At 47.1% G+C, this 23,195-nt stretch overlaps 1 protein-coding gene across 1 annotated transcript in view; it reads left to right on the top strand.

The window, feature by feature from the left end:
• Positions 1–246: 246 nt before the first annotated feature.
• The window catches only part of PTPN3 (protein tyrosine phosphatase non-receptor type 3), a gene marked incomplete in the record, with an annotated part of 137,680 nt that continues 114,731 nt past the window's right edge, over positions 247–23,195 (top strand). The window contains 1 exon segment of the mRNA XM_014585378.2: positions 247–267.

Raw genomic sequence — 23,195 nt, 5'->3', positions numbered from 1 at the left:
GTGCGCTCCGGCTGGGCAGGGGCTGGCGCAAGTCGCCGAGCCTGTGCAACTGGCGCCCTCGGAGGGCCTTGCGTCGCGGCGACCCCGGCCCAGGGCACCGAGGGGGCGCACAACCCGCGGGGAGCAAGCCTAGCCTGGCGGCCAGATCTCGGCTCCCAGGGTGAATCCGCCTCTCGGCTTTCAAAGATGGCATTTCCTGGGCCTGGCAGAAACTCCAGTGCCAATAAATCCTCCCTGTTCCGCAGGCGATATGGAATGATTTATCAGGTACCTGTGGTGAGACAGCTGCAGTGGGGGAGTGTATGTGAGAGTGCCCAGCCCCCCGGAAATTCCCATTTTCAGCCACCTAAACTTGCTAAGAAGTTGCGGTTGCCTTAAAAATTCATGGGAAGTTGAGACAGCATGACACCTGGGTTTTCCAAGGTGGTGGAAAGTTTGTGACTTGGGAACTGGAGATCTCTGTTCAAGTGTAGCGCCCCCTTGGCCAGCTGGTGACCTTGGGGGAGTTGTTTAACCTCTCTGATCCTCAGTTTTCTTCCCTGCAAACTGCCGGTAATAATGCCCACCTCACTGGGTTGTTGAGAGATTAAGTGGGATAAATTATGTGGAGGTGTTTGGCACCGTGCCCAGCACAGAACCAGCGAGCAGTTGGCGTGATGTGAATTTAATTCGTTTAGAGACCCTCGTAGCTCCCATATCACCAGCACATTAGAATTAGGAAAGCATCTTCAGGGCCTAGTGGTGGAGTGACAGACCCTCCTTTGTGCCCAGAACTTCTTCCTTAAGTCGAGGGCTCCGGAAAAACTAGCCGAATTGTAATTAGAGAGCATCTTGTTTAAAAGCAGTTTTATACATTCAGGAACTCCAGAAGTGGGCAGTTTGGCTTCCCTTACAAAAGAGCTGTTTTGCAAGATGGATCATCTTGCACATGTTTAAGCAGATGATGTGAGAATGTAAAGCCTGATTAGGAAGATTTCTGTTCTGAAAAGCTACCAGACCCAACTCATAAGTGATCATTTAGATCACTATTGACATTTGGGATTTGCTGGTTCTTTGTTGTGGGGACTGTCACCTGCATTGTAGGATGGTGCAGTGGCAGCATCCCTGATCTCTACTCAGTACTTGCCTTTCCCCCCTTGTCAGATTTCCCCTGCGGGTCAAAATAGCCCTTCCATTTAGAACCACTGGTTTAGGTCATGGCTGCTTTCTGTCATTAGCCTGCGTTGAGAATCCGGTACTCTTAAGATAATACCTAACCTTTGCATGGCCTTGTAGAACTGCAGAGGGTATCTGCATCTGTCAGCTCACTCTGTCCAGCTCCTCCTGTGAGTCTGTTGTTACTCCCATTTCACAGATGAGGGCATCGAGGCTCTCCACAGCTGACTACACAGTATGGAGCATAGCCGGGGTGCACCTCACATCTGCTTCTGACAGCAGGTCTTTATCCTCCACATCTAGCCGCCCTTTGCTGTGTGGAGACTTTCAAATAGATGATTTTCCCGATGGTAAATCAAGATGTAGAGTATACTGGAAGCTGGAAACCTTTCTGAGATCGACTAGTTGAAAATTAACAGCAGTGAGCTATTATCTGACAGAGTGGGCCGTTCTAGTTAAATATTCTAGTTTATAGCAAGCTCCCATAAATCCCACATACAGTTAATGGAATACCTATTTGCAGAGAATTAAAGTAGAATAAAATGTGCCTAATACTCTGTATTGATCCTGCCTTGTCTCTGGTGATTTGCCATCTCCTAAAAAGGATTTATATATGTAAATTAGACATTACTGGGACATGTGAAAGGTCAAGTTGCTGAAGGATCTCAGAGTAGCTGAGGCATTCGACTTAGCAAGCATTTATTGAGCTGCTTCTGTATGACAGGTGGGTGTTAGATGAGGACGCTGAGGAGGCCAGTGGACCCCAGTGAATCCAGGGTGCCTGGATAAATTTCTCTGCTGGAAAGGTTAGGCCTTTGCTGGACCAGATGTGGCATGGGCCCTCACAGATAGCTTGGGCAGGAGAGAGAGCCAGGTGACCAGGGAGGCAAATTCAGGATCCCACAGGACATCACCCATGTTTCTGAGTCCTCACTGCATCTTTTATCACACAGAAGGTATTCCTGGTAGTTTTTGTGTTTGTTTGTTTTTTGTTTTGGTTTGTTTTGCTATAGGGAGTGTGTAATTGTTGGAGAGAGAGGGAAAATGAGAAAGCACTCCCCAGGTGGTATGGCCACACCAGTCTGTTCTCCTCCATGCCACTCTTGGAATTTTGAGCATACATGCACATGGACCCAGTGTGTTTTTCAAGCCTCCTGGTCCAGGACTCAAACCATGCAGTTGGCAGTGTGGGATCCAGCTACCCTAATCATCATCCAGCTAGCCCAATTTTGGTAACTTTTACCACTCTGATTCAAGTCCTAGGGACCTGGTTGGAGAGGCAAGATAGAGACAAACCTTATCCCTTCAAGAAGTTGAGGTTCCAAGATGGTAATGGGTCTTAGAAGATGGAGACCCACTCCTTGAGCACTGACTGGGAACTGGAAGCTTTCACATAGGTGGTTTAGTTTAATTGTTTTCACCCTCCTCATTTCCCAATTGCAGGTGAGGAAACTAAGCTAGGAAAGTTAGAGTAAAACAGGAGCAAGCAGGACTAATCATGACCGTCTGAGCCAGGGGTCCAGGCACAAAGGCATACTGATTTCTAGGATGGACATAACCTACCAGAGGGGTCAGCTCTGAGTAGTAAGAGAACAAGAGGACATGGCTCTGTACCCTCCTCCCAATCCTCAGGTTTTGCGGCAGGTTGGGAGGGATCCAGAGATTCATACTGTCTCCCTTATGACCCAGGAGCGCTCCTGATCGTCTGGCTCACCTTCCTCCCACCAGACAATGAATTCCTGGAAAGCAGGCTCGACCTTTCTTCGTCTCTTCCCAGAGTCTGTTCCCAGGACTGGAATGTCGAAAGCACTCAGCACATTCTCGGGCCTAGACAGGCTGGCCTGAGCTGGGCAGCCTCCCCAAGCATTAGCTCTTTTTACTAGAGCTAACAGAGACAGGATAGGGCCAGGTCAGTGTCCACACTGCTCTCTTCTGGGTCCAGGTGACCTCAGGCTCTGATCTTACAGGTGTCTCCTTTCCTCTGGCTGAAGAGGAGTCTAAGTTAAGTGCTTGCTAGGCCCCTGGCTGAAATTTGATCTAGTCATGGGTTCTAAGACCCAGACATCTTGAATTTATAGAGTTTCTAGTTGCGTTTGTACCAGAAGCCTCCTTCTGCCTCCAGGTTAACTTGTTATTCTGAGACCAGCCAATGGGCTCAGATTTAACATCAAATTCAGACATTTATTGAGCCTGTATTGTGTGTCAGGTCATAGGGCTACAGAGATGAAAGCTGAGCCCCTGCCTTGGAAGGATTCATGGTGGAGTTGGAAAGACACTGACGCATGTGTGCATGCCTGTGTGTTTGTATCTTCATCTGTCCATCCATCCATCCATCCATCCAATGACTGCTTAAAAAGAGATTAAGCCAGATGCAAGAGACATGGGGGAGGCAACCATTCATTCTAATGGCCACTGGAAAACATCATAAGGAGTAGATGGTATTTGAACTAAGCATTGAAGGTAGAAAAGGGTGGCATTTGGGGTCTACAGAAAGGAGGAGCAAAGATGCAGGAGCATGAAATGTCCTGTATTTCAGATGTGGTGATGCTTTCTCAAGGCCAGTCTCGACTATCTCCAGTGTAGGATCCACCTCCTGCAGTGGGGTACTCTCCTGTCTGACCACAGGCCAGACCTCAGCCAGCCCAGAGAAGTGCCAATCCTTCTTGTTTTCACCCATGGGAGTGATGCCTTGGGGTTGTCTTTGAGGCAGGAATGACCTCTGCTAGGGATGCCTCTGGTTTTAGTTAGTAAACTCTCCTGGGGTACTTCCTGGCTGTCGGGGGACTGTTCAGCATGCTCCCAAACGTTAGTTTAGTCATTTGATCCTCACGGCAATCCTCTGGCCATCCTGCCTCTCCAGGTACTTGGTAGGTAGGTGAGGAGAGGGGCCAGAGCCCACCTTCACAGTGCGAATCCCTCTGTGGGTGATGTTCTGACCCTGGTCCGCCTCCCTGGCTGTGGTTTACATTGTTGTGTGGAGAAACAGCCCCATCAGAACACTGTGATGGGCTGCTGGCTGCCACGGGTTTTTCTCCCTGACCCGGTTTCCTTCAGGGGGCCATCAGGGCTCTGCTGACTTCATTTTCTGAATCAAAGATTGGGACCTGTAGTCTGAAAAAGAATGTGGCGCTGCTTTGTGTGAAGAGGCCTGGGAGGTGTTTGGATACTGACAGAGTGGAATTTTTGAGACATTTTGGTGGTTTATGTGGAAAGTTAGGACAGAGGATTTGCAGTTGGAATAGTCCTGGAAAATTCAGGTCCCAGATTCGCTGTCAGGATACGCAAGCTTTTTGTAAATATTTAAGCAGTGTGTTTGGGAGAGAATTTTCTGTACTAATCCTCCTAGAGCCGCAGAAGAGAAGAAATGGTGCTTCCTACTTTCAGAATCTTGCTGATTCCTACCAGCCCCATTTTACAGATAGGGTGAGAAAATTGAGGCCCTGAGAGATGAGGTACTTGCCCAAGGGCACAGACAAGAGTAGAACCCAGGTCTGTCCCTAGCCAGATTATCTATAAAATGAGGGTTGTAATAGAACCTATTTCCTTCAAATTAACTGTCTTAAATGGTCTTATGACTGAAAACCCACTAAGCCAAGTGTCTGTTTAGTACCAAGACTCACTGCAAGTAAGTGAGGTCTGACTCCCAGGTAAGGGACGTGGGCCCCAGACCGAAGGGATGTCGCCAGACTGAAAGGATATTCCAGGAGGCAGGATCCAGGACCACCACACAGAGGTCATGGCTGACAAGAGGTTGCTTATGAGAGGCACATGACTGAGCTTGAGAGTAGGGCATGGAGTCCCTCTGCCTTCCTCAGATGCATCAACCTCCAGGGCTAGAGCACAGGTTCTCGGGGATCACCTGCCCCTGGACCACTAACTGGTGTGCCTAGAGAGTGGAGAAGGGGAGCCTGAGCCCACTCTTACCCCTTTTGCTGCCACAGTTCCTTGACCTTGTCTGGCTGTCAAATGCAACGTGGCCCACCTTCACAGTGCGAATCCCTCTGTGGGTGATGTTCTGACCCTGGTCCGCCTCCCTGGCTGTGGTTTACATTGTTGTGTGGAGAAACAGCCCCATCAGAACACTGTGATGGGCTGCTGGCTGCCACGGGTTTTTCTCCCTGACCCGGTTTCCTTCAGGGGGCCATCAGGGCTCTGCTGACTTCATTTTCTGAATCAAAGATTGGGACCTGTAGTCTGAAAAAGAATGTGGCGCTGCTTTGTGTGAAGAGGCCTGGGAGGTGTTTGGATACTGACAGAGTGGAATTTTTGAGACATTTTGGTGGTTTATGTGGAAAGTTAGGACAGAGGATTTGCAGTTGGAATAGTCCTGGAAAATTCAGGTCCCAGATTCGCTGTCAGGATACGCAAGCTTTTTGTAAATATTTAAGCAGTGTGTTTGGGAGAGAATTTTCTGTACTAATCCTCCTAGAGCCGCAGAAGAGAAGAAATGGTGCTTCCTACTTTCAGAATCTTGCTGATTCCTACCAGCCCCATTTTACAGATAGGGTGAGAAAATTGAGGCCCTGAGAGATGAGGTACTTGCCCAAGGGCACAGACAAGAGTAGAACCCAGGTCTGTCCCTAGCCAGATTATCTATAAAATGAGGGTTGTAATAGAACCTATTTCCTTCAAATTAACTGTCTTAAATGGTCTTATGACTGAAAACCCACTAAGCCAAGTGTCTGTTTAGTACCAAGACTCACTGCAAGTAAGTGAGGTCTGACTCCCAGGTAAGGGACGTGGGCCCCAGACCGAAGGGATGTCGCCAGACTGAAAGGATATTCCAGGAGGCAGGATCCAGGACCACCACACAGAGGTCATGGCTGACAAGAGGTTGCTTATGAGAGGCACATGACTGAGCTTGAGAGTAGGGCATGGAGTCCCTCTGCCTTCCTCAGATGCATCAACCTCCAGGGCTAGAGCACAGGTTCTCGGGGATCACCTGCCCCTGGACCACTAACTGGTGTGCCTAGAGAGTGGAGAAGGGGAGCCTGAGCCCACTCTTACCCCTTTTGCTGCCACAGTTCCTTGACCTTGTCTGGCTGTCAAATGCAACGTGGGGGCCAGCAGATGGTATAGCAGTTAGGTTGCCAGACTCCCATGTGGCCGACCACAGTAAGAGTCCTGGACCTGGTGGCTTGAAAATCATACCTTGTGCGTGTGCCTGTGTGCCCAAGATCCCAAGAGGAAAATGGAGAAGGGATTGCAGCGTGGCTGGGGACTTTTCACTTTCCATCTCACTGTCTCTGTCTCTCTCCAGTGAGTGTGCACACCCTAAGGCAAAAACCTCTTTGAAAGAAATGTGTACATGGTTGTTATGGAAAAGTAGGGTGTCAGGAAACAGAATTAAAATCATGATGCTCTCTGTGGAGGCTCTTGTCATTGCTCCACCACTGCAGGGGACTCCACACCCCTCCACCCTTCCAGTCAGTTCTCCATTCTGTAGCTGGGGGAGGGGGGGTGTCTCTCAGAAAACTACCTATTGCTCTTAGAATAAAAACAAACCCATCTCCCGCCTCTCTTGCAGGCCTGATGTTCACGCTTCTGTCCCCTCACCTTTCCTAGATCTGGCTTCACCAGGCTCCTTCCCTCCACGAGGACTGGGAGAGCTTGGAACCTTTGTTCCATCCGGCCCACTTAACTCATCCTGTGGGTCTCAGCTCCATGTTTGCAGAGACCTTCCCTCACCTTTCTGAGTGGCGTTCAACTGTCATCTATACATGTTCATGCCACCAGATCGCCCTCGTCTCCAGCACTTTTCACAGTGGTAATTTTGTGGTTAATTCGTGTCATTATTTCTATGAGTACCTGTCCTCCCCAGCTATACTGTAGGCTCTGTGAAGGCAGGGTCTGTTTGTCTTTCTTTTTCCTTTAACTTTCTCTAAGCTTTATTTTTTGTTTGTTTGTTTGTTTAACTTTTTATTTGGACCTAATTCAAATTTACAGGAAAATTGTAAGAATAGAACAAAGAATTCCTATGTCTTTGGCTCTTTACCCAGATTCCTCAAATATTATCATTTTATGTTATTTTATCCTCCTCTGCGTGTGTGTGTGTGTGTGTGTGTGTGTGTGTGTGTGTGTATAATTTTCTGAATCACTTGAGGATTATTTATAGACTTTTCTTTTCCCTGAATGTATTTCCTAACTCTATTTCCTAAAAACAATGACCTTCTCTCATACAACTACAGTACTAATTTTACAATCAACAAATTCATGTTGATATGTAATAGTATCACATGATCTAGAGACCTTATTCAAATTTTGTTTGTTTTGTTTTGCCCTTATTCAAATTTTGCCAGTTGTTTCAGTAATGTTTTGTAGTAGAGAAAAATCTCTGACTGTGTGTTGCAAACGTCACGTCTCCTCAGTCTCCTTTAAGTTAACCTTTCTATATATGCCTTGGCGTTTTTAGATCACAGGCCAGTTATCTTGACTGCTCCTCACTCTCAGTCTGTTTTAACTCACTGAGTCCCCAGTGCCAAGCGTGGTGCCCTGACCATTAGATGCACTCAGTAAATACTTGTCGAATGAAGAGAAGACAAGACAGAAGGAAGTAGAGGGAGGAAAGGCAGCAGGTTTTCTGTTTTCTTTCATCCCTATGTCTTTTCTTGTGGAGGGATGTTATTCGTTATGATCATACTGTATGTAGGTTTGAATCCTACTATTTTTATAACAAAGCTTCCCCCCCACACACACCAAAAAAAAGATTCCTTGGGAGGTTGGTCGTGAGCCTGCTGTGTCTTGCAGGTATGTAAGTAGACTCCAGCCCCTGGTTTGGCATGAATGCTGGAGGGGTGAAAAGAACAGGGACTCTTGACAAAGGGTGAGACTTACCCTCAAGGCCCCTCCCAACACTGAGCAGCTTTCTCTCATTGCATCTGTAACTTCACAGGCCTAGGGACCAAGAATTAGGTGATGTGTTTATCATTAAAGCAAGAACAGTTTGAGAATAAAGGGAGTGCAATTAATAATTGCATCTGGGAATCAGCAGTTAGCGTGATGGCTATGTCGCTGGACTCCCATGAAGTCGACTGCGGTTCGAGTCCCAGACCCAGTGGCTTAAATTTACGCCGGGCATGTGTGTGTGTGTGCATGCGCATGCGTGCGCGTGCCCAAGATCCCAAGAGGAGAATGGAGGAGAAGGGATTGCGGCATGGCCATCCTCCCTGCGGGGTGATTTCTCTCTTCTGTTTCTCTGTCTCTCTCTGTCTTTCTGGTGAGCGCATGTGCCCTATAGCAAAAAAAAACTCTCCAAAAAAAGAAAAAAATAATAATTGCATCTGATCTATAGGCCTTAGCCTGGGCTGCCCTAGACAAATAAGAACATTTATTCATCCTATCCAAAAGTGACTTTGAGACTGAGACCAGTGATGGTGTGGGCCAACCTGGAAAACTCTCTAACATCAGGAATCCTCTACCTGGATAAAGACAAAATTACAGGATACTTTGGTCCCCACACCTCTGCAGTCACACATATGGCATGCCCTCCCTGGCTTTGCTTCTGCCATCTAACCCTTTTTTAAACCCTTGCCTCATCATATTCCTTCCTGCCACAGGTACTAGGAGAGCCTGGGACCTCACTGCATACCCAGCCTGGATGGAGGAGCAAGGGCAGGCTTGATGATTGATGCACAAGGGGAAAAACCAGCTAGCCGTGTTTCTCAGGGACCAAATTATAGTCAAAGTTGAGAGCCAGAGTGTGAAATCCAGACAGAGCAGGAGACCAGAGTCTCCCTAGACGTTTTGTTTCCCATTGCACTTCCACTTCCACCTGTCCTTCCTGTACCTGCACTCATGTGCTCTCACTTGAAATCATGACCAAGTTGCCAGCCTTTGGCAGAAGCAGGGGAGCAGATGGCACTGGGAACCCAGGCACAAGAGGATGGGCATTAGATGACCAGTAGGTGCAGACAGGGACTTGGATTCAGAGAAACCAGGCAGGAAACCAGCATCTAGTGATCCCAGTAACAAGGTCACTGTAAGGCCATTTATCAGAAATCTGATATCAAGTACCCAAACTCCAGTAGGGGGGGGTCAGACTCTGGCATCCATATACTCTGGTTCTTTAACTCATTTCCTGCCTAGAAGAAAATCCAAACCTTGTCTTCCTGGATTAAAAAATTTTGCAGGACAGAAATGTGAAGATACGGAGATATTTTTCTGGAAAACATCATCCAGTGTAATAGGGTGTTTCTTTAAGTCTAGGCACCAGCAGCTATAATGGAAAAGCCAGTGAGGAGTGTTCTGGTCTTTAGAATGCAAGAAGGGAGCACTGCTAGACATTGTAAAGGTTTTCTACTTAATGCTGTTGTTAAGAGTTTAAACATGTACTCCCCACCCCCAAGCAAAATTATGTAAAAGCATTTAGTTTGGGGTCACTTTCTACAGACCAGAGCGTCACAAAGTGTCAGAACTGGAAGGAACCTTAGAAAAAAACCTTTTCCAGCTCCTTTATAACCAGGGAAACTGAAAGGGATGTGTCATGCTCAAGAGCACCCACAGCCTACGATTTCCAGCCCCACAGATCTTGGGTATGTTTTCTAGGTTTCATTCAACAAAGTTTATCAGAAAGACCATGTGGTGGTTTTGTTTTGTTTCCTAAATTTGCTATAGGGCATGTGTGCCCCCCTGAGACAGAGAGAGAAAAGCACCCCCCAATAATCCCTTTTCCTCCATTCTCTTGGGATTTTGGGCACATACAAACACATGCCTGGAGCACTTTTCAGGCCTTCAGTTCTATGACTTCAGATCTGGGACTTGAACTGCAAAGTTGGCCTTTGTGGGATCCAGCTACCTTAACCTCCAGGCCACCAGCTGGCCCAGACCATGCCTCTCTCTTGTTTTGTTAATACTCTTTGGTATTCTTCCAACTATAGAAATAAGTTGTTTTGGTATTGAAACCATTATGCATTTCTTGTTCTTTCATGTAGAAGTTGCTAGGCTGGTTTGGTTTGGTTTGGTTCATTTTCATATAAATAAGGTTATATGCACCTTCCATGGAATGTCAGTATTCTGTAGAGGTATTTCTCCAACTTGAGTACATCAGAATCGCCTGGAGGACTTGTTAAAACACAGGCCACTGGGCCCCACCCCTAGAACGTCTGACTCTGTTGATCTGAATCAAACCTTCAAGTGTGGCAAGATAATTTGCATTTCTGACTAGCTCTTGGGTGATGCCACTGGTGCAGAGACCAGGGGCCATCCCTGGAGGACCTCTGTATCAGGCCAAGTGATAGCTGCAGATAGTGTGCTCTGTGCTCTGCTCATCCTCCCTGATCTCCACCCTCACCCTGACCTTTCCGTCTTCTCCAAGTCTCCTAACAGTTGTCTTGCACCTCTCCCGGTGACTCTGCCACCTCCACTTTTGCACCTTTACCCTCTGGACTTCATTTTCTGGCTCCTTCCTTTTCTTCATTCCTTTCCTGTAGTCTGAGGGAAAAAAATGAGTGTCTTGGGGTCAAGATTACTTCTCCACTTATCTCCCACCACCTGGAGGAAAAGGTTTCTTTGAGCCAGCCTCACATCTGGGTCACCTCCTCATTTCTTCCTCCTTCCCTGTTACTGCACAGCCTCCTGCCTGAAACAGGGGGTAAGATACCCCATTGAGTTCCTAGAGTTCACGTTTTCAATACTATAATGAAGGAAGGGCATACTTTTAAAAATTGTAGTGAAATACAAACGACACAAAATTGACTCTTACCCATTAAGTGTACAGTTCATTGACAGTAAGTGCATTTACATATCTCTACTGTCACCCCTGTCCATCTTCAGAACCCTGTCTCGTAAAAGTGAAACTCTACACCCATTAAACCCTAACTCCCCAGTCCTCCCTCCAGCCACCACTGGCAGCCACCTTTCTGTTTCCTGTCTATGCGTTTGGTGCTGTGGTACCTCATGTAGGTGGATCATACATCATCTGCCTTTTGGTGACTGGCCTTTTTCATCTAGTACGTCTTCAAGGTCCACCCATGTTATAGCATATGTCACAATTTCCTCCCTTTTAAAGGCTAATACTCTGTTGTGTGTATGTCCTACACGTTGTTTATTCATTCTTCTGTTGTTGGACATTCGGGTTGTTTCCACCTTTTGGCTGATGTGAGTAATGCTGTCGTAAACATGGGTATGCGGAAAGACGTGACTGATTAAAGGGAACTTACAGCATCAGCAGGATGTTTTAGGCATTTAAATAATAGCCTTAGCGTCATCTACTACCTGCATTCTCCAGGCTTCCCCACCTGCCACTTGACTGACACTACTTTTGCCCACTCGCTTGTTAAGACGGGGGCTGGTTCTCCTCTCATCCTGTTCCATCTTTGTGTGGTTGGCCATTTCTTTCCTCCCTCCTCCTTCCTCCCCTCCGCATTGGCTCATCCTCTGCTCTTGTGTCCTGTGGGCCTTCAGGGTGAACTCACCTACTCCTATCATTGAGGACTTTCAGATGTGCATCTCCAACCTGGTCATCCCTGGGCATTTCTTGTCCTGTTTTTCATGTCTGAACATCACCCCATGAATGTCCCCAGGTGCCTTCTCTGCATGTCCAGACAGCTCATCACCTCTTCTTTAAAATGTCCCTTTAGTGTCAGTCTTCTAGCTTAGAAACCCCAGGTCACCCGTCATTCATCCTCCACACCCACACTGGACAAATCCTGCCCATCACACCTGAGAAATTCCTCTTCCAGCCCAACCCCATTTCCCAGCCCACCCCTTCCTGCAAAGCTGACTCATATGTTTCTTTGTGTACTGTCCCCCACAGTCCCCACATGCCTATTCCGCCTTTGTGTTGCTACCAAAAAATGTTCCTTTAAAAAGCACATACGGGGGGCTGGCAGGTGGTGTGGTGGTTAAGGTGGCTGGACTCCCACATGACTGACCGCAGTTCGAGTCCTGGACCTGGCAGCTTGCTTTATCACTTTCCTTCACTCTCAGTGTTCATTCTCTCTCGGGTCAACTTCAAAAAAATAAAAATAATGACAATAACATTAAGTTTTAAAAATTCTTAAAATAAAAAAAAACACGCATGCAATCACCTCACTCTTTGCAGGCTCTGTATAACCTGGCTTTACTTGGCCTTGCTTTCCCATCCTTTTCCCAGATTCACAGACCACAGGCTCTATCTAACCCAGGGCTTCCCAAGCTCCAGTGTCAAAATGCAGATACACGTTCAATGGGCTGGGCTTGGCCGCGATTCTGTGTCTTCCACAAGTTCTCAGATGATGCTGGGGTGTGGTTCACAGACCCCCGCACATTGAGTAGCTGGCTTCTAGCATAGATCTGTATTTCACAAAATTCTGCAGACCTCCCTCGGTCTAGTAACAGTGCAAGAATTTTTTTTTTAATTTATTTATAAAGAGATTTTTTTTTTCCTTTTTTTTTTTTTTTTTGGAGAGATTTTCGCTATAGGACGCGTGCGCTCGCCAGACAGACAGAGAGAGACATAGAGACAGAAAGTGAGAAATCACCCCCCAGGAGGGATGGTCACACCGCAATCCCTTCTCCTCCCTTCTCCTCTCGGGATCTTGGGTGGGCGTGTGTGCATGCCCGGCGTGAGTTTTTAGGCCACCGGGTCTGGGACACGAACCGCAGTTGACTACGTGGGAGTCCAGCGACATAGCCATTACGCTAACTGCTGGTCCCTAAAGAGATTTTTTTTTTTTTTGAGCGGTTTTTGCTATAGGGCACGTGTACTCACCAGACAGACAGAGAGAGACAGAGAGATAAAAAGTGAGAAATCACCCCCCCAGAGGGGATGGCCACACCTCAATCCCTTTTCTTCCATTCTCCTCTCGTGATCTTGGGCACGCATGCACTCATGCCCAGCGTGAGTTTTAAGCCACCGGGTCCGGGATGTGAACTGCGGTCAACTATGTGGGAGTCCAGCGACATAGCTATTATGCTAACTGCTGGTCCCAAGATATTTTTATTTAGCTTTATTTATTTTAATTTGACCAGAGAGGGACAGGGGTGGGGGGGAGAGAGAGGGGGGGAAAATGAGAGAGCAAGCCACCAGGTCCAGTACTCGAACTGTAGTGGGCCATGTGGGAATCCACTGCTCCCAACCACTACACCACCTGCCAGCTCCTATTTATTTATTTTTTTAAAAGATTTATGTATTTAATTTTTTTAGAATTATTTTATTTAACGTTACTTCTTTTTCTTCTTCTTCTCCTTATTATTATTATTTTGATATTTCCAGAGAGAGAAACACAGAGAGAATGAGAGGGAGAGAGGGAGGGGAAGTGAGAAAGCAAGCTTTCAGGTCTGGGACTTGAACTATGGTTGGCCATGGGGGAGGAGTCCAGCACCCTTGACCACCATGCCACATTCTGGCCTCTATGTATTTAATTTTATTTGTTACTATTATTTGTCTTTTAATTTGACCAGAGAGAGGGAGAGAATGTGAGAAACAAACCACTAGGTCCTAGACTTGAACTACGGTCGGCCATGTGGGAGTACAGAGCCTTAATCACCACACCATCTGCTGGCCCCAAGATTTTTTTTTCTTCCAGAGGGCGCGTGCACTCCTGAAAAAGAAAAAGTGAGAATGTGGGGGATGGTCAAGGTGTGGTCACTTTTCCATTTTTCCTTCCTTGCAGCATTTTAAGCATGCACACACACAATACCCAGTGTATTATTTTTTTAAGAGAGATTTTTTGCTCTAGGGTGCATGTGCTCCTCAGAGAGACAGAGACAGAGACACAGAAAGTAAGAAATCACCCCCAGGGGGCATGGCCATGTCGTAATCCCTTCTCCTCTGGTCTTCTCTCGGGATTATGGGCACACACGTACATGTGCCCAGAATGACTTTAAAGCCAGCAGGTCCAGGATTAGAACCACAGATGACCATGTGGAAGTCTAGCAACGTAACCATTACGCCATCTGCTGGTTCTCCCCCCCGTGTGTTTTTCGAACTTCTGGGTCTGAGACTCGAGCTGTGCCATCAACCATGGGGCCCGTTTTAGGACTTAAGGCTGCTGAAGAAGAAGCTGGGAGGAAACCACTAATGGAAGTTTCCCTAGGCACCATCAGGCACCCTGCCACTGCCTGGCTCCAAGGCAAGACATTTTTTTTTTTAAATATTATTTTATTTAACTTTATTTATTTATTTTTAAACCGTAAACAGAGAGGGACAGAGCAAGAAAGAGGGGGATAGTGAGAAAGCAAGCTGCCAGGTCTGGGACTCGAACTGCTGTCGGTCATGTGGTAGTCCAGTGCCCTTAACCACCACACCATCTGCCGACCCCCCCAAGCAAGAATTTTTAAGCTTCGTGTTATAATTTAAACATTTCCTGTTTTCTATAAAAGATAATCTTAAATGTTTTCAATCATAAATTCATTACTGTAGTGATTTTTTTCTTTTTAAGGTTTTTCCATAGAGTCCATGTACTTGCCAGAGAGACAAAAAGAGGGAAAGTAAGAAATCACTCACTAGGGGGATGGCCATGCTATAATCCCTTCTCCATTCTTCTGGGATTTTGAGCATGCACGCACACTCGCCTGGCATGATTTTTCAAGCTGCCAGGTCCAGGACTCAAACTGCAGTCAGCCATGTGGAAATCCAACACCTTAACCACCACGCCACCTGCTGGCCCTACAGTGATTATTTGTTATTGAAAGACTTTCCAGGGACCAGCAGTTGGCATAATGACTATTTCACTGGACTCCCATGTAGTCGATCGTGGTTCGAGTCCCGGACCTAGTGACTTAAACTCACGTTGGGCACATGTGCATGTGTGCCCAAGATCCTGAGAATGGAAGAGAAGGGATCGCTGCATGGCCATCCCTCCAGGGGGTGATTTCTCGCTTTCTGTCTCTCTGTCTCTGTCTTTCTGGCACACGTGCCCTATAGCAAAAACCCCTCTCTTAAAAAAAAAAAAAAAAAAAATTTCCAAAGACTGAAAAAGGCTGCAACTTTCTTTCTTTGTTTTGTTTATTCATTTATTTCTACCATGAAAGAGGGACAGACAGGCACTCCAACAGGGTCTTCATGCCACTAGCCATCCCTAGTCCCAACCTGCCTGGGTCATGGGCATGTGTTCAGGGAAGCTCTGGGATGGAACCCAGGATCCTTCCCAGGTGGATCAAGTTGTATCATTGTGCCACTGAATGGCCCCAAGGCTTCAGTTTTCTTGAGTTGTGAAATAGGTCCAGGTACACAAATGTGTGCAGGTGGGAGGTGAGCTGTGGGAATATTTTCCCTTTAAAAGGGTGCATATGCAATAGTTTTTAAAAAGAATTAATTAATTAATTTAATTCCATTTGTTATCTTTACATTTTAATTTGACCAGAGAGAGACAAGAGAGAGAGAGAGAGAGGGAAAGTGAGAAAGCAAGCCACCAGGTCTGAGGCACAAACCGTGGTCTGCCCTGTGGGAATCCAGTGTACTTAACCAACATGCTACGTGCCAGCCCATATTCAATACTTTTAAAAGGGTTCCTTCTGTGAACTTCTCTAGGACAGAGGTTATAATTTATTCAAGAGGTTCTGCAAGGTTGGTGATCCTCCTCAGATTGCTAGGGAAGAGGAAGGAGATGAGTATAGAAACTGCTGAGGTGGAAGACTGGGTGGGAGAGGGAGCCCCTTTAGGGAAGGGGCTGCCTGTCAAGAGAAGAGGGAGAGCTCTTGGGGCTGGACCTCACTGAGGAGTTTGGGGCCCGTTTTAGGACTTAAGGCTGCTGAAGAAGAAGCTGGGAGGAAACCACTAATGGAAGTTTCCCTAGGAGCTGGGCTTTGGCCTAGCCCAGGAGGGTGGGGTTCGGGCGGCCAAGTGAGGACAAGCAGGCAAAAAATGGAGTCAGGAGGACCTGGGGGAGTCTGATCACGTTTTTCACATAGGGAGGGTCACAGAAGCAGGTCCGCACTGGTGATGGCTGATGTTCCTGGGGATGAGGGAATGGGCCGGATGTCAGAGCAGGGTGTTGGGATTCTCACCTGTCTGCTCCAGAAACTTCACGACCTTCCTGTTGCCTCTTAAATCTAAGCACTTCAGTCTGTCATTGAAGGGTTTTGAGATCTGACCTCCACCTCCCTGCCCTACTGGTTCTCCACTACCTTTTGGTTGGCCCTGCACAGCTGCTGGGTCACAGTGTGCAGTGTCCTCTCTAGTATAGGTTGTGACCTGGGATTGTCCGCCACCCCAGTCCATGCACTCACTCACTCTGTGACCCCGCTGGAGTCTCCCAAGTCTTCATCTTGCCATCTGTCCACTGGGAACAACAGTGAGGTCTAGGTTGTGAAGAGTCGTGTGAAGAGTCCAGGATGACACAGTGGTGCATGCCAGCTAGGCAGTGGCTTATAGCACCCCCTGTGTGTGTCCCTCTCAGCAGTTGAACATAAGGACTGCTGAGTGACACCATCTGCAGTTAAGTCAGCAGTGGCTCTAGGGTTGGAGAGGAGTGAGCTTTGTACCTGCTGCCCTGGGCACGGTGGGCCTGAGGGTTGGTGGAGCTGAGGAGGTGGACATTTGGAGGTTGGCGTTAGTGGGATGTTGAAGGCACCAAACTGGCAGCTGATGACAAAGTGCAGGGAAGAAATTGGAAAACTAGAGAAAGCTGGAATGGGGAGCAGGACTTCTCACTTTAAAGTGCACACAGGTGAGGGGAATTCTGCATTTCTATCAAGCACCCAGTGATGCTGAGGCCACTGTTTGATACCACACTTTGAGCAGCATTGGTCCAGAACTCGATTGATGGTGGGGAGACTTGTGGATAAGAGGACGTAGGAAAAACTGCGAGTATAGCCAGCTTTGTGCTCCGCTCCTTGGACAGACCTTGCAAGTCGTTGATGTGCCCAGGTACCTGGGATCTGGTGGGTTCGACTGGAATCATTTTGTGGGTGTTGATGGACGAGTGCTGTAAGAACCCCTGGGAACCTTTGGAAAAGGAGGGAGTGATTCGATTATGCTGTTTGAGGACTTACCCTTCTAGGTCCAGTTTTACAGTTAGATTCCCTTTAAAAGTTGTTGCCACCTGCCCAGGCTGAGCTGGGGTCATGCCCTGGACAACCCCTGGCAGCCATGGCACAAACTTCTGTGCTGCCCTCAGTACACTGAGTGGTGGCTTCTTCTACATCTCTCCCTGACGATGAGTCCCAGGGAGCTGGGATCTGAGACAGCCTCTTCCTCACCTCTGTGTGCCAGCAGGGTCTCAGAGCCTGGCCCACAGAAGTGGAGGCAGGGCTCATTAAATGCCTGCCATGTTTTAAAGAAGGGTGAATGCAGATTATGAAGGACGAATAAGCTTAGTGCTGTGCCCAAGAAGGAGCAGGAGAACCCAGCACTGGCCTAGGGTGTCATTGTGGATAGGAAGGCTCTGTTCATGGCTCTTTGGGGACTTGAGGGTGAAAATGCCAAGAACGTCCTCCCAGAAAGTCCAAGTGCTGGGGATTTGGATTTAGGCATCAACTTTGGAAACCAGTGTTGGACTGAGATTTCTTGGAAGGAGGGGAGAGTTCTACAAGGGAAATAGGAATTTCAGCCAAGAAGCCATCATGTTGATCTAACAGCCAAAGCAAACCTTTCCTTCTGCCTTTAGGACATGTGCCTAGATTTGTGCAGAATGAGGATTGGAATTTTCTCCCAGCTTGATTGTATGCTGTGCAGGCTGGAACCACGTGGAGATCTAGGTTCTATTTCTAGTCCAACCTAAAGGTGGGCATGGTGGTGTGTACCTATAACCCCAGCAACTTGAGAGACTGAGGCAGGAGGATCACCATAGTGAAACCTTGTTTTTTCTTTGGAGAGTTTTTTGCTATAGGGCGCATGCACTCGCCAGACAGAGACAGACAGAGAGACAGAAAGTGAGAAATCACACACACACAACCTACCCTCCACCCCCGACGGGGAATGGCCACGCTGCAATCCTTTCTCCTCCATTCTCCTCTCAGGATCTTGGGCATGCACGCACATGCACCCGGTGTGAGTTTTAAGCCACCGGGTCTGGGACGCGAACCACGGTTGACTACATGGGAGTCCAGCAACATAGCCATTACGCTAACTGCTGTCCCAAACCTTGTTTTAAAAACAAAACCAAAAAGCCCCTAGCAGCTCTTACCAGGCTGGGTAGAAGCAGGTTGCATTTTCATATGAGGCAGTGTCTAGAGCAAACCTGAGCAGCCCTCTACCCCATGGGGCAGAGTCCACCTCATGTTGCTGAAGAAGAAACAGAAATAGAGGTTTGATAACTTGTCTAAAGCCACAGACCTGGCAGGTGGAGGCTGGGGCCTGGAGTAGAGTAGGATGGGCAACCTAGCCTTGGAGCTGGCTTTCTAGAGAAAGAGTAGTTGCAGGTGTAGATAAAAGGCCAGGTTGGGGCCGGCCAGTAGCTCAGAGATTTGGCCTTGTGCAAGGAAGCCAGAGCCACATGGCCGACCAGGGTTCAAGTTCCAACCCCTTTTGGCTCAAATAGTACACTGAATGGAGGAAAAAGAATTTCTGTATGATCAGGCCCCACTGGGGTGTTCTCTCCCCGTGTCCCCCTTGTGTGTGTGCACCCACCCTTTGGCATAAAACCAAACAAACAAAAGACCAGGTTGATTGTAGGATTGAGGGGGCTATGGGGACACGTGTTTCAACCAGCTGCAGGAAGAAGCAGCAGAGAGCCTGGGTAGGGTGGTCTCAGCAGTTAAATGCACTGGCTGTCAATAAAGCACCTGGTGGCAGCATTTTTTTAAAAAATTCTACCCTTTGATTTTCTTTAAACTCATTGCTTAGAATGGAAAATTTAGGGAATATAGAAACAGAAAATGGAAAGACGCACTTTTATTTTCATTGTCTTTCTAATTCCTTTGCTATTTTAAGTTGTGGTCATATTGTAGATACAGTTTTATAACTAGCCTTTTTTAAAAAAACTTAATATTCTGAGCATTTTCTGTATCATTCAAAGCTTTCTTGTACATCCTGTGACTGTTGTGGCTTACTTCTCTGGCCTTCCAGAGTTGGCAGTTCACTTTTTGGTTTGTAATTTTCAATGTTTTGGGGAGGAAAATCTTGCAAATAACAAGGTTTCATGTCTGAATATCTCCTGACAGTAGGTTCCTGGAAGTGAAGGAATTCCGTCAAACTGTCTCCTGGAATAGTTGGAATTGTATACTGTGTCAACACTGACAGGAGCCTTCTAAAAGTATAGGTGTCAGCCCTGTGTGCGTGCACTAGTTGCTCACTTACTCATTCATTTGTGCATTTCACAAGCATTTATTAAGCCCCTATGGGTAGAGACTCCATTTTCTATGGCCAGGTCACCAGAGGAGCAGCTGCCAGCATCTTTGGTCTGATAGAGACGCGTGAGTGTGTTTGATGACACACCATGTCCCAGCCCTCCCTGTTCTTGCCACAGGCTCAGGAGCTCCAGACAGGGAGTGCAGAAGTAAACCTGGGTACCTGTGTGACTGCAGGGTCCAGGCAGGGCTCACCTGTGTGAACTGCCTGCCTTCCCCTCCGTAAGGCCCAGCAGTATGATACATACAGAATGTGGTGTTCTCATTCTTATTCTCTCGTTCTTGCATTCCACGGATGCTTACTGAGCCTTCAGATGTGCTGGGCACTGTTCTGGGTCCCAGGGAGACAGCAGTTCACTGATAAATCCCGTCTTTAAGGAGCTTACATTCTGATGGGAAGTGGGGGAGACAGGCAACAAGTCTTAGTATGTGTGGTGGTGATAAATGTGGAGGATAAAAACAGAGTGAGCTGAGGGGGATAAGAAATGATTAGTGAAGGCCTCACTGATGAGATAAAAATTGAGCGGACAAATGAAGGAAGTGAGGGAGACAGCAGGTGCATATCTGAAAGAAGGGTGTCCAAGCAGTGGGAACAGCAAGTGCCAACACCTGGGGTGGCACAGCCAAGGGATCGGTGGGGCTGAGCAGTGCAAGTGTGGTAAGGTTGGGTATGTGATGAGGGCAGGGAGGTGGCTGGAGCAGATCATCCGAAGTCTTCTTATCTAGGACCCGGAGTTCATCCCTCCACTCTCTTTGGGGATTTCGCAACCATAGGGCTAACCCCACCATTTGAAGCAATTCAAACCAGCCTCTTGTCTTTCTGATGCTTATCTACAGTGGGTGACCAGTGAGAACTATGTGTGTGTGTGTGGGGGGCGGGATAGGGAGCTGAAGCTCAGGCCTTGGGAAGTCACTCACTTGCACTGCCCATTGGTTTCCTAATCCACATGATGAAGGGTTTGAATTAGGAGGCTGATCAGGGCATTTTGATCTATCCAGGACTGAGACTCTCATCCTGTCCTTAGTTTGACCTTGAGTCATTTTGGGTTCACTAATAGGAGTGTGTAAATGTTGTTGATACATAGTTCTAGCCTATCAGATTTACTTCCCTTTTGTTATAAGAGTTCCCCAACCAGCTGTAGGTGGTCTTGTAGCAGTTATGATAAGCAGGTGAGGAATGGTGAATGCCTCCCACCCCCAGGGATTCATCTGTCTATCCATCCATTCCACAGTGAATTATTTGGCCTGACAGTTAAAAGGGCTGGATGCCACGTAGCTGACCATGTGGTTCGAATCTTGACTCTGGTGCCTTGAAAAACATGCCAGGCACGTGTGTATGTGCCTGTCCAAAATTCCAAGAGAATGGAGAGATGGAGATAGGATCACATCATGACCACTTCCCACTGGGAAGTGTTCTCTCTCTCCCTGTCCACCCCACACCCTCTCTCTGTCCCTTCTCCTTGTCTCCCTCTGCTAAGTGCACATGCTCTCTGGTAATTATAAAAAAAAAAAAAAGTGAAAACCTACACAATGGGAGAAAACATTTTAAAATCATAGATCTGATGATGATTTAATATTCAGAATACAAAAAGCTCCAAAAACTCAACAACCCAAATTAAGACAAACCCAATTTAAAACTTGGCAGCAGACTTGAGCAGACATTCCTCTAAAGAGGTACAAATGGCCTATCAGCATATAAAAATATGTTCCACATCATTAATCATTATGGAAGTGCCTCACAAAGCCATAGTGAGATGCTTTGCATATCTACTAGGATGGCTATAATCAAAAAAAGAAAAAAATTGACAACTAGTATTAATTCGCAAGGAAGTGAAAAAATAGAAACTCTCCTACATCGCTGGGGGAATGTAAAATGATGCAGTCTCAATAGAAAACAGTTTGGTGGTTCCTCGGAAAGCTACCCGTAGAACTACCACATGACCTAGCAATTCTATTACATATATTCATAAAAGAATTGAAAACAGGGACTCAAACAGGTACTCACATGCCAGTGAGTTTCAGTACTGTTTGTATCAGTTTGTTTCAGTACTCTTGGCAATTGCCAAAAGGTGGAAATAGCCCAAACGGCCATTGACAGGTGAGCTGATAAAAATGGGATATTATTCAGTCATGAAAGGGAATTTTTTTTTTTGAGAGGTTTTTGCTATAGGGCACGTGCGCTCGCCAGAAAGACAGAGAGAGACAGAGAGACAGAAAGCGAGAAATCACCTCCCCAGGGGGGATGGCCACGCCGCAATCCCTTCTCCATTTTTCTCTTGGGATCTTGGGCACGCACACATGCATGCCTGGCGTGAGTTTAAGCCACTGGGTCCAGGATTCGAACTGTGGTCACCTACATGGAAGTCAAGCTACATAACCATTACGCTAACTGCTGGTCCCAGGGACTGCTGTTTTCATACATGCTAAAATATAGGTGAACCTTGAAAACATACTAAGTGAAATAAGTCAGACACAAAAGGAGAGACACCGTTTGCTTCCACTTACGTGAAATATGGAGATAGGAAGCATTGAGAAAGTAGATTAGAGGTTGCAGGTGTGGGAGGAAGGGTGATTGGGGAGTTGTTGCTTCATGGGTACAGAGTTTCTATTTGGGGTGATGGAAATAGTGGCAGTGGTTGCACAACATGGTGAATATAATTAAGCCACTGATTTGTACACATGAAACTGTTAAAATGGCAGACTTTATATCCTGTATACTTTATTTTTTAAGAATTACTTTAACTTATTTATTTACTCATTCATTTTAATTTGACCAGAGAGAGAGAGAGAGAGAGAGAGAGGGAAAGTGAGAAAGCAAGCTGCCAGGTCCGGGACTCGAGCTGTGGTTGGTCATGTGGGAGTGTCCAGCGCCTTAACCACCATGCCAACTGCTGGCCCCTATCCTATATACTTTAAAACCAAAACACCAGAGCAGGCCGTGTGATGTCCAGGAGGAGTGCTTGGCCAGGACCCACCTCGTGTGGATTCTGCTCTGTAGCCAGTAATCTCGGAGATACACCCAATGGCCTCATGTGCAGGCCTAGTTCTCTCTCATGATGTGAGACCTCAGTAGGATGACGAGTTCTTCAGAAGGTCTCTCTTGGTCATGGGAGGTGCTTGCAGATGCCTTCCCGTTCCTTTTCATTCCATCCTTTCTAGTGTTAGAGGTCATTTTGCCAGGTGGAAAGGACAGAGTGTGATAAACTTCAGTAATTTTTGCCCTCCATGATCTGTTCTGCCATTTTACTCTGGGTGGTGGTCTAGCCCCTCCTGTCATTTGGGCCCTACTCAGCCTTGGTGTTCTGCCCTAGACCAGGGATCATCTGGGCCCCACTTCCCTGAGGTTTATGCCTGTCCTTGGTCACATGTTCCTCCTTCCTGCTCTGAGTTTACTGTGGGTTTTCTCTGAAATCTGAGCTTTACTAACCAGAAGTCACTCGAACACCCAGCCATGGTTACTTAGTGGAATATTGTAAAACCGTGACACAAAAGGTCAGTGAAGTGTTTGAAATACCTGGACAAATGCTGGATCAGGGTAGTGAAAAAGAGTCAAGTATCTGGTTGTATAGACATTGTGAGTGCAACTTAAAAAAAACTACACCTAGGCTGCCCCCATGGCCTGGTAATTAAGGGAGCCAGCTCCTACATAGCCAACCATGCAGTTCAAATCCTGACCCCAGAAGCTTAAAAAACACTCTCGGTGCATGTCCAACATTCCAAAGGGCTGAATAAATGGAGGAAAAGAAACTGTAGCATTGGAATCTTGTTCTCCCTCTCCATCTCTGGTGCTCTCCATCTCTGGTTTGCACATGAACCCTTTGGCAATTAAA

Source organism: Tupaia chinensis, unplaced genomic scaffold (assembly GCF_000334495.1).
Source record: "Tupaia chinensis unplaced genomic scaffold, TupChi_1.0 Scaffold000081_1, whole genome shotgun sequence".
In the NCBI taxonomy this organism is placed as follows: domain Eukaryota; kingdom Metazoa; phylum Chordata; class Mammalia; order Scandentia; family Tupaiidae; genus Tupaia; species Tupaia belangeri.
This window is presented reverse-complemented; position numbering and strand designations above follow the sequence as displayed.